Source organism: Periplaneta americana, chromosome 7 (genome assembly GCF_040183065.1).
Source record: "Periplaneta americana isolate PAMFEO1 chromosome 7, P.americana_PAMFEO1_priV1, whole genome shotgun sequence".
In the NCBI taxonomy this organism is placed as follows: domain Eukaryota; kingdom Metazoa; phylum Arthropoda; class Insecta; order Blattodea; family Blattidae; genus Periplaneta; species Periplaneta americana.
This window is the reverse complement of record NC_091123.1, coordinates 41,809,468-41,821,775: the sequence shown is the minus strand read 5'-3', so window position 1 is coordinate 41,821,775 and position 12,308 is coordinate 41,809,468. Positions and strand designations below refer to the sequence as shown.

Sequence of the window (12,308 nt, the reverse complement as noted above, 5' to 3'; positions counted from 1 at the left end):
GCACCACCATATTTTCAAACCACCAGCCACCACTGCTCTGAAGTATGAGAACTACTTACAGGTTCCACTATCTGGACCAGTATAGACACCGTTTTTTATTTAACATTTACGTTCTATGTGTAGTATACAGAACTAAGCACGCGGTTTTACTTTCCGGCACCCATACTTTCCACAGAATAACCTAGAACTATTCACGTGTTGTAGGCCTACGTAGTAATGACTGGATGTAGCACCGCCATATTGTCCACATCAGATGTCACAAGCTAACAATTCACAATTTAAATGTAAAACACGATTGTTGATTAATCGATAGACGAACTTCTTTGACAATAATCTGTAACTCCAATTGCACTAAAATGTTTTTCTTTCTGATGCGGTCCAGACCCCAACACCCATTGTCCAGAAATTTGCACCTGGACCTTTCAAGGAAACTTTAAGTACCGGTACTTAAATTACATGTCTCATGAGAATGTGCCATTAAATTGGCATAGGGTAGAGGTTGGTAATACTGTGATACGAGTAATATTGTAAGTTATTATTTTTTTAGAAATTATCAAAATTTTATTGAGCGAGAGAAGGACCGGTTTTGTGCAGAAATTTGTCCACGAACATTCCCTTAATACGTTGGCGCAAAAAAAACAATCTTCCTCTCGCTCGCACGAAGTAGGCTGAAGCTTCTGTAACGTATTTCTTGAACCGTATGTTAATTAATAGTAGGCCTACGCCTACCTCTGAAGTATGAAATCTACTCACAAGTTTCACTATCTGGACTAGTATAGACACTGTTTTTTTTTCTTTAAATTTGCAGGAGTAGTACAGAGGACTAAGCACGTGGTTTGACTTTCCGACACCCATTACTTTCCTACATGGTACTGACTGGATGTATCACCGCCATATTGTCCACATCGGATGTCACAGGCTAACAAACAGATCACAATTTAAATGTAAAACACGATTGTTGATTAATCGATATACGACCTCCTTCGACAATAATCTCTTGCACTAAAATGCTTTTCTTTCTGGTGCGGTCCAGACCCCAACACTCATTGTCCAGAAATTTGCACCTAGACTTTTCAAGCAAACTTTAAGTACCGGTACTTAAATTACATGTCTCATCAGAATGTGTCATTATAGCGGCGATACATCCATTCATTACTACGTACAATAGGTGAATAGAATCGGTTATTCTGTGGAAAGTACTGAGTGCCGGAAAGTAACAGTACATGCTTAGTACTATACCATATTCGTAGTACGTAATTGTTAAAGAAAAAATGGTGCATTCTTTGGTCTAGTTCTTCTGTAGAATTCCTGAACCTGTGATACAGAGTGTTCGGGACGAACACTGTCTATAAGAAAGTTTTATAACTCAACATCCAAATGCAGTGTGCTGCAAAATACAGAGGAACTCGTCAAGTTTTTATGGTTATCAATAAATCTTCACATAGGCAACTCGTGTGACACAGCAGACTAAACAAATAAACCTATCAAAGTGAAAATATCATAAACATCAATAGAATAATATACTACTTCAAAATCAATTGGAAATCTAGTGAAAATCACATGTTTTCCACCATAAAAAATGGTGAATTCCTCTGTTTTTTTTTGCAACGAACAGCATTTATTTAAATTTATTAGTTACTGTGTCATAAAACTTTCTTATGGTAGTGTTCCTGCCGTGTAATATAATTCTGAGATGTAGAAGATATCAAATTGCAACACACTGTCGAAAAATTCTATTTTTATTCCACTGACCAATTACCGTGGAAGTCTGAAACTTCTCACTTGTCAGTAGCGCTACTCTACACTCTGTTTTTGTAACTGTATCTGCACTTGCGAGCTTCTTCCTGGGGTAATTTTGAATATAAAAGTTCTTATTAATATGTATCCGATTGCTCATAGTTACTCAGTTATTTCCAATTTGAGAGATGTATCACTGTGAACCAGGCTTCTAGCTATTCTGCGCATACGCAACATTTCCCAATATAGATAAATACACATGCGTGTTCTTCGATTAGCATTAGGTGATTGTCGGTCCCGTATCATCACACGAGTGCAATCAGGCGTATTGAAGAGGAAAGTTAGTTTCCAAATTTGCTGTCGTTTTGCACAGAGTGAACAAATTACCAAATATACAATTCATACAACTTTTATTCCTATGTGATTTGTAAAATTAAATAACGAAAAGTTCTCGTAATCTCTCCCATCACGAGAAAGTACAAGAAAAGTAACATATTTTACTGAGAATCGAAGGGTTCAGAGCCATAGTGGGCCAAGCGCCATTTATTAAAAACGGAGAAAGCAAGGGTTAAATTTAAGTGAATAGCATAGTTTAATGAAAATTGACATATTATTTAGTTTTAATGTGTATAATTTATTTTACCTGCTATATGTTTCCATTGAATTATGATAAAAACTTCATTTTAACCTTTATTTTTTTTACGGTTTTAGTAAATGGCGCTTGGCCCACTATGGTTCTGAAACCTTCAATTGTCCCTGAATTAAGTTTTGTAAATGTCAGTATGGGCTATGTGAATCATTCTGCACATAGGTGATACATTCGAGCACGAACGCAGTACTGAGAGTAGTTAACGTGTATGGAACTGTAAGGTTGCTATATAGTGACGACGATGTTGGTTTCTAATGTTTTTTATCGGTTATTTTACAACGATTTTTCAGCTGCTATGGTTATATAGCGTCTAAATGAGACGAAGGTGATAATACGAGAGAAATGAGTCCAGGTTCCAACGCCGAAAGTTACCCAGCATTTGCTGTTATTGGGTTGAGGGAAAACCCCGGAGAAAACCTCAACCAGGTTACTTGCTCCAACCAGGATTTGAACCCGGGCCCCTCGTTTCACGTCAGGTATGCTAACCGTTACTCCACAGCAATGAATTAGTTCCTAATGTAAATTGATGCCGAGAAAATAACAAAGTCTCAGACTTTTTAATATAAAACTCTTATTTTTATTTCGTCAACGACATCTCTTGACATCGGCTGAGTATTAATTTAACGCGAATACTATACCACTATGGCCCTACAATGTGAACTACGCTTGCCACACATCATCCAGCTGTGTTTACGTACGATACACACTTAAATATTCTGTGTACAGATTGTAATTACCAGATGTTTTCAAGTTTTCAACGATGGTATGCGAGAAACAGACATTCTTTAAATGAATACACAAATGCTGCACCGTATGAAGAACAACATTATTATAACTAGGGCTAGGATTTTGATGACTTATTAATCATGAAAAAATGTCCTAAAAGCAATGCATTTATGACCTAAAAATCTTTCAAAAAATGCCCTTAAAATGCCCTAAAAATTGATCTTATATAATTGGCTTAGTAGGAAAAGAGGTTTGTACTACTTAATATTTAGACTAACTTAGTAATTAAATTAAATTCTAGTATCAACATTTTGAGCCGTATTCATTGACATTCTTAGCGCGGGCTTCCGGTGGATGATCAGCGAACTAACGTTTTTCGTATTCATAAACCAGTGTTAGCGGTATGTTATGATATGAATCCCGTACAAGTAACCGGTCGATAGCCGGGGCTAGTTTAGCACGCTCGTAGCGCGGGCTAGCGAAATGTCTATGAATAAGTGTACTTAATTTTACATAATTTTTTCTAAGTAGTACACTTTAATTAATTATATTACCTGATGTAGTTCCATGTAGTCCACCACAAGGCCACTGTTATCCAGAACTAACAGGTATAGAGGAGTCTATATTAAAGGGGTGGTTGGACTGATCCATTACATGGGGTATACTACATTAAAATGGCAATATTTGTGTAGAAAAACGATTAAAATATTATACAAAATAATGGGTATTAATGGACAAAATATGTAGAGAAAATATCAAAGAATATATACATTATTTTACATTAATAATGAGGATTTATGGCCAAAATTAAATGAAAATGCCTAAAAAATGACCGGATAAGACAAAAGATGCTCTTATGAGCCGAAACAGGCAAAAAATGCAAAAAAATGCCCTAACAACTATGTCTTAAAACACTCAGTTCATCACATAACATATAAATACTAAAGCAGCTGTGTTTCTGGCTTACTAGAAAAAAGATGAAATTTCATCAAAATCCTAGCCCTAATTATAACATTCCTAGCTTTACATGTTATTTTATTATATTTAAGCCTACTACTTTTGCAGAAAGTAGAACAAATTTCTATCTTTATTTCAAATAATGCATCGTGAGTGGGAAAGAGTGGCTTACACAAGTGCGACAACTACCGTATGTGTCACTTGATATTGGCGTATCATAATATTTACAACATGCCAGTGTAAGTTCGATGGGCTTATTTCCAGAAGTTAAGAGAGCACTTGTCCTGTTTATAGCTAAAAAAAAAAAAAAAAAACATTCCGTGTTTTTCTCAAAACATTATGGTCATCCCTTGTGTGTGAGAGAAGTTGAGAGTTGAAAATATAAACTTTGAACTTTTCCTTGTCTTCTCTAATTTAATGGACTACTATTTTTAATATAGGTCCGAAGTTCAAATCCTCTGAGAAGTTCAGAATGTAGGGATTTATGTGACAAGATTGTTTATCACTAGATTAATGATTAATTATTTCGCTACAAAGAAACGAACACATTCCTCCGTATCTCTAAAGTATTTTTTTTTTTTTGGTGACAGTTGAATTATGTACGTTAATGAGATAATTCGAAGATTAAAATAATAAATAGGTGGCCCATAAAGAACAGTTTTTAAAATAATCTATGGCGTTTTCGGTGACAGAGTCGTGGGGAAATCCGTTGAAGTTCATTGGAACCTATATAAAGCATTTATGAAATTGATCGATGTTCATCGAAATTATCGACTTCTAATACTACTGATGAATCTGATGTATTATAGATGTGCCTTTTGTAATCGACTGCCTTTATTTTTCTTAGCTGAAAATAGCAACGCTTCAATGGGTCATCACATGAAATATTGATAATGGAGCATGTTCTTGTGTGAATGTCGTGGACTGAATCAGAGTATCATAGTTATATCTGAATGAATATTTGCATTATATTAATGAAAGCTTCTTCACTTACGTATGTACTGCATTACATTGGATAGTTATGTAAAATTTTAGAAATTAAATTCAGCCATTTCCGAGAAAACAGAGCATGTGTTTCTAAAAATGTTGAATAAAGAAACTACAATTTAAAATGTCTTATCTGGTATTTAAATTGACATACTATTATTTAAAAGTCAGTTTTAGGGCCTAACAATATAACTATAGGGGAGACTCGGCTAATTCCGCAATATTAAGAAGTAAATCTATCATATTTTTATCAAAATGTTTATTGAAAAATATTATCAAGGTATGTATACATGGACGAAACCTTTCATTACCAAATGAGATAAAGAGACCTATTAAAATGCAAATATTATATTTAGCTGTACATACATTACGGTTGAAAAAGAACAACTCGGGTAATTCCGCAACAGTGCGGATAAATCCGCAATAGGACTTGGCTAATTCCGCAGTCGTAAATAATTATGAAATACATTATGAAAGTAACTTAAAAGGAACAATTTATATGCAACAATGCTCACTTTCTTCACAGCTGTGTAGCAAAACACGAAAAAAAGCCAGCTTTCGATGTTTCACTGTATTAACGACAGAGGTGTCGATCAATATCCTCGATTTTTTTCTATAGCATTGCAGAGGACATGCCTCCTGTTGACAGCCTCTCAAAACTTAAGTTCACGCTATTGTAAAGCCGCAGTAAAATCATATATGCACTACTGCGAAATTAGCCGTAGTGCGGAATTAGCCGAGTTTCTCCTACAGTTTCTACGAAAAGTTTAAGGATACCCTTCAAAATTGATGTTTGACTTCTGTTTCACTCCTGTCCTTACACTTATATGAAACCCCCTCATGTTTATATGAGACCTAGTAGTGCCTGTGAAAAAATGAAGTTTTTTACGTCAAACCCAATCTCTCTATCTTTCAAACTGCGGATTACATAACAATTTATCTGCTATGAAAATTATTGAAAAATTACATTTTTTGTAGGAGAAAAATTAATTAGACTCCAGAATTAATATACTTAAATCAATTAATTTTTGGATAAAGTTAGAAATATCTTAAAGTTTTCTTGTGCAAATATATCACTTTCTGTTTAAACAAATTGTGACACCTCGTTCACGAATTAAAATCTAGATTTTTTTATTTATTTACTTTCTTTCTTTCTTTCTTTGTTTCTTTCTTTCTTTCCCTTAGTTTAACTCTCCCTTTTAGGTTAATTTTACACGATCCACGCCACACGGGCCTTACAGGGCCGTGACCTGTCGGGAGATGAATTAAGCTATGGATCACATACATACTTTATTAACCACACAAGGACATGGAGGGCCTCCCCGGATGAGGGATCAGCTCAATGCCAGGGCCACCTCCGATACAACACAAACATTTAAGACATTACACAGCATTCACTCACACATATGAAAGGATTAAGGGAAGGATCGCCGTCCATGGCCGGACTTTCAAGAGGTACAATCCCGACATTTGTCTGGAAATAACTGAGGAAACCATGAAAAACCTCAGTTCGGATTGCCGGTCCCTGAGATCGAACCCCGGACCTCCCGAATGCAAGGCCAGCCCTCTACCACTCCGCTAGCCCGCTCGGTCTTCTTTATTTTCTTTAGGAAAAATTGCCATTTTCTAAAATTCTCTTGAGTTTGAAATTCCTACCCACGAGCAGGTTCAAGCTGTGATAACACATAGTGGAGGACCGAACCGGTTGACGTTGATGACTTGTGGGTAGGGGTGATAGGCCAATCAAACTCGGAGATAGCTCATACACCCCGAAATGCATTCAAGCTAGGTGCAGCATCGTGTTAAAAATAAGGCAGCGCAGCAAATTGACTCGGGACCGCCATTGCCATTGCATACTTGTAATAACATTGGGAGTTGTTACTACTAGCCAATCAGCTAATTCCCTCCATTTTAGTAGACAGTTGTGGAGTTTGCTGCAAGTGTGGAAGGGTTACATTTCTTCCTTGTAAAAAGTGAAAAGGGTCGAAATTCAGGAGTGTGGACGTGAAGTGGCAGATTATTAACAACAACAACAACAATAATAATAATAATAATAATAATAATAATAATAATAATGGTTTATTTTAACTGGCAGAGTTAAGGCCATTCAGCCTTCTCTTCCACTCAACCAGTATGATAGAAAAGCACTACAACATTATGAATATAACATAATTTTTTTTATTTTTATTTTATTGGGTTATTTTACGACGCTGTATTAACATCTACGTTATTTAGCGTCTGAATGATATGAAGGTAATAATGCCGGTGAAATGAATCCGGGGTCCAGCACCGAAAGTTACCCAGCATTTGCTCGTATTGGGTTGAGGGAAAACCCCGGAAAAAACCTCAACCATGTAACTTGCCCCGACCGGGATTCGAACCCGGGCCACCTGGTTTCGCAGCCAGACGCGCTGACCGTTACAATATATAACATAATACAATACAATACAATTCAAAGCAATACAATACAACAATAATATAATACATAATTAATATAATACAATGACAATTCTTTTCATAATTTCAAGGGAAAAATTGTTCCGGGATCGATACCCGGCCCCGGAACAATTTTTTCCCTTGAAATTATTCAAATCTGCTTTACAGGGAGCTTCACCTGAAAGACTAGATTTGCATAATTCTTTTCATCTTCACAACACCAATAAAATAATTATGTAATAATAATAATAATAATAATAATAATAATAATAATAATAATGATAGTCATACCTAAATTAAGTCTTCGTATCTAAATTATTGGGATGTGGAAGAATGACTTGAGATAATATCTAACTCTATCCCAAAATTCACTGATCTAAATACAAAAATGTAATTTTTCAGTAATTTTTCAAAACAGAAAAATTGTTATAGGCTATAATCCACGGTTTGAAATATAGAGAGATTGAGTTTGCAGTAAAAATACTTCATTTTTCACAGGCATTTGGTCCCTTTACAAATATCAGGGGATTTCACATAAATATAAGGATAGTAGTGAAACATCTCTTTCGAAAGGGTGTCCTTAAACTTCTGGTATAACCTGTATATACGCTATAAATTTAATCTACAGAAAATTCTGAATTTTTAAGGCCAACATTTACACAGCCCATTAACCTCAACAATCTCTGACATTACTTGAATTCATTACTGAGGAAATCCGATGCATTTAAGAACAAATACAAAACGGGCCACAGTGTCTGATTCTACAGTACAAGGTGTTATTGTGACTTCATTTTGTTACAGCTAGGAAAACAACATGTAACATGGCGAATTTCTGTAATTAGCCAAGCAGCGTGAAGTGGTTCATAAACAAGCCTTTAGTGCTCTCCGTGGATTAGTCTGCTTGAAATAAGTCTTACTTTTTATTACAGTATTAAATTTTATTTGTTGTTTCTTCAGCCATTGCATGTGTTAAATTAACCTCAACTGCCGCCTCTACTGCATAAGCATTGTCGCGCATACGGCTCAGCGCTAATCTCTGGTTTTCCATCCAGGCGGCCGACTTCGATCCCCTGCTGGTCGTGATGGAATTTGTGTGAAAAAAAAAAAACACTAGACTGTTTTCTCGTGGTGCTACCATTTTCCCCCTTTTTATTCCACCAACACTTCATCTTATCCTCATTTCATCTTTCATTTGCAGTAAAATTAAGCAAATAAAACTGTGAGGTGAAGTCGTGGTGGGGTAACACTGGTTTCCTGTTTTGCTATAATTATGTTGTAAGGACTTGGGCCTCCGAGCTCTAATCTCGTCCAGGGATTTGACTCTGTGAGAACTAAGGCAGGATTGCTCGCCTGTGAACGTTGGTTTTACCAATGTTACCTAGGCCTTCCGTCGGACTTGCAACAATTATCGCATATAGGCGATATAATCAACAGTAATCTCACTAGAGGTTTTGATTTATCTAGAGAAAATCAAAACTCGAGTGGGATTTAATTGACTATTACATGACTAGAAGAAAGTATATAAAGATTAGGAGAAATAAAGTACTCTAATACAATAAAATATTAATTAACTTACTGAAATTCTTTTTCACTAATGTTAGCTTCACCAAAAAAGTTTGAACCAACCCTGGGCCATAAGCTTGAAACGGTTAAACCAAAAAGGTGTACTAGTATGGGCGTCAAATTACCCATAGTTCATCTCTTTTTCCGGTGTGTTTATCAGCTGTTTTGTTCATATTATTACGATTACAACTTGGTTCGTGTTGTTGTAAATATTTCAAAAGTGTAGACAAGTTCAGCAGGTGATGTTTTATTTTATAAATAACCTAATATTCTGTTCGGCTCAACTGCAGAATATGTCCGTTGATATGTCCCCCTATGGTTTAACATATGAAGGAGTGCCAACATCCTTCTTGATAAAAGGAAGAATATGGAAATGAAATGAACATTAATATAGTAATCTGCTAATACTCCCGTTACCTCCACATCCATTCTAAACCATTTACGTATGACCGAAACCGATAGTAGCAATTGAATATTTGGCGATTGACGGTATTTCGCGGAGGATTATGGGGCATAGAAGATGTAGTTTGACGTCATATCCGTCGCACCGATTTCAAGCATATTTTCTTGATTGCTCTTTCCTCTCTTTTTATTTCATCAGATTTGAACGGAGCTGCCATTTTCAGTTGACTGTCTATGCTGTAAACAAATGACGATCGCAAAGCATGTTTTATAGTACCGCAAAGAATTTGCAGTTTGAAATGTCGGCAAGCAAAGAAACAAATGTAGGGTAGTGATAAAAACAAATTAATGCTAGGGAAGCGATAAAATTAAATAAATGCTACGGAAGCGATAGAATTGTGCGGTAAGAAGCCATGATTGGTTGAAAGATGTCCTTTCGTACCGTTTTATTGGTCAAAAATAGTATGACGTAGTAAAAGTGTAATAATAAATATTAAAACGTCTGATGTGCACAATAAATAATTAATTTCACTGCTTGTTCAACGCACACCACAATTTAAAATACAGTATTATGATGAAATAATACTTCTTTTTTTTTTTTTTTGTACGATAGTGTGTTTTCTCGTCATTACAGCAAACGGCCGCTAGGATTGAAAGTTGATTTTACTGAAGTCAGAGTTGCCAACCTAGATAAATAATTTAAATATTACAAATAACTGCAATGAAAAACACTGCCTTCTGTGTATGCTAAATCCTACAATGCATGTAAAATCTATACGTAAAAGGCAGTGTTAATTAATATGCGAAACAATTCACTGTATTTGAAATGTACTGAAATTTATTTAAACTATTCAAACTTCACTTTAACAAAAAGAAATAAAAATTATTCCAATTGAACAGGAAATATTACAAGTACCTGATTCATTTTTACTCCTTCACATTGAAGTTGATGGTGAAGTTTCTACATTGGCCAGACTGCTAACCTTCAGTTGTTCTGCTCGTTTTTCAAACTTATCCTCGATTTTTTAAAAAGCGCTTCCCAACCTTGTATCGTAATATACTATTACAGCATTTTGTATTGACATACTACGAAACATATGAAAACAGCATGTGTACTGGCCTTGGTATAAACGACGGCTAAAAGGCGACATAAACATTACGTAGAACATAATACGGCCTTGTGTCCAAATTTTGTTTCTGCAAGGCTGTTAGTTTGTTGTTAATAGGATCAGAAAGTTAAAAATTACTTCCATTTTGATGTAATTATTTGGTTCTACAACTATTTTATTGATAACTGTACAAAACAATTAGAAATTAAATGTACCTATAAGGGGCACTCGAGTTTGAACCGAGGATCACTCGACCTGCAGAAGAAAGCTCTACCACTAAACTATGCCACTGCTTACTTTTAATATGAAAAAGTCTCACAGGGGGAATACAGCATCAGCGGTGGCCAAGACGGGGAAATTGTCTCCATTTCAACATGGACCAACGCCTGTCTAATAGTGTACGACACACATGTTAAAATGATTTGATTTTGTTCGTAGGTTTGCTCCACTCGATTGCGGCCTCATTTGGCATTCATTCTTATTCACAAAATAAAAAGTCATTTTAACACTTGTATCGTAATAGTAATATGCGTTACAAGAGCGGTATGTTGAAGTTTTCATGTTCGAGGAAAAGTCTGAAAAAGCGAAATGTAGTTGAGCTTTTTTAATTTCCGAGAATTGAAAGAAAACATACCGCTCGTGTATCGTACATTATTTTGTGCGTTTATTACATATCTGAAAGAGGAATTTCTAATTAGTTGCAATGAAATCTCCGTCTTGGTTTCTGTTCATTGACGGCAAATTAGCAAAACAAAAATATCTATCTTCAACATTGTTGCTTTAAAATGTTTCTGTGTTTTCTATACTCCAGCAGGCCGGGATATACGTGTGTCTTTTTTTTCCCCCAGTCTGTGATGAGTCTGGAATCTTGTTGATTTTTTCACGGCTTCCTTAATGTTACTTGCATTACGAATGCACTAATAATTTTTTTTTTCACTTTCACAGTAATTTATAAATATACAAATTACAATTTATTTTAATAAAATAATACTTCGAAGACATACAAAGCATTATTATTAGATCATTTTTCCATCCGTAATGACTCAAATCTTAGTACTTCGAATGTTTCATTTAATTGCATTAGTTGCTGGTTGACCTTACAGTAGCAGGAAATCTGACGAAGATGTGTGACTCGTATATTAAACATGATGAGCGTGGGCTGTTAGTCGGGAAGTTAATATATGTTCAAATATGTAATCGGAGAATTCTTGCGGTTTATATGCTTATATGTGTGACGACACTCCGGTAATTTCTTGGCATTTGGAATAGGCCTATTTACACAAGGTGAATGCGATTATGAGTAAACTGAATGACTTTTATTATTTTTTTATTGTTACAACATATTGTAGTGTACTTTGTAAATTTGTAGTGTTTTTTGTAACGCAGTTTTACTCCTGGTTGAGTGTTAGAGAAGGCCGTATGGCCTTAACTCTGCCAGGTTAAATAAATCATTATTATTATTATTATTATTATTATTATTATTATTATTATTATTATTATTATTTATTAAAGCACTGGAGTCGAGGTTTTAGCCACAATTGCAATATTTTTCTCGAAAGTACTCTGTAATTTTTTCCGAGAATGTTAACAAATCAGTATTTTTTCAGCAGATAATTTTGTCGACGTTGTTAACCATTCTTTTAAGTAGTATTCTGTAAAATTCTGCACCACTTTGTCGACTATATCAACAGTACTTCTCAGTATTATCATAAATATTAGGCTATTTGTTCACGATATTAATA

At 35.1% G+C, this 12,308-nt stretch overlaps 1 protein-coding gene across 7 annotated transcripts in view; it reads left to right on the top strand.

Moving 5' to 3' along the window:
* Msp300 (Muscle-specific protein 300 kDa) overlaps positions 1 to 12,308 on the top strand; it is a 1,097,375-nt gene that overhangs the window by 400,213 nt on the left and 684,854 nt on the right. The gene's annotated exons all lie outside the window — the stretch shown is intronic.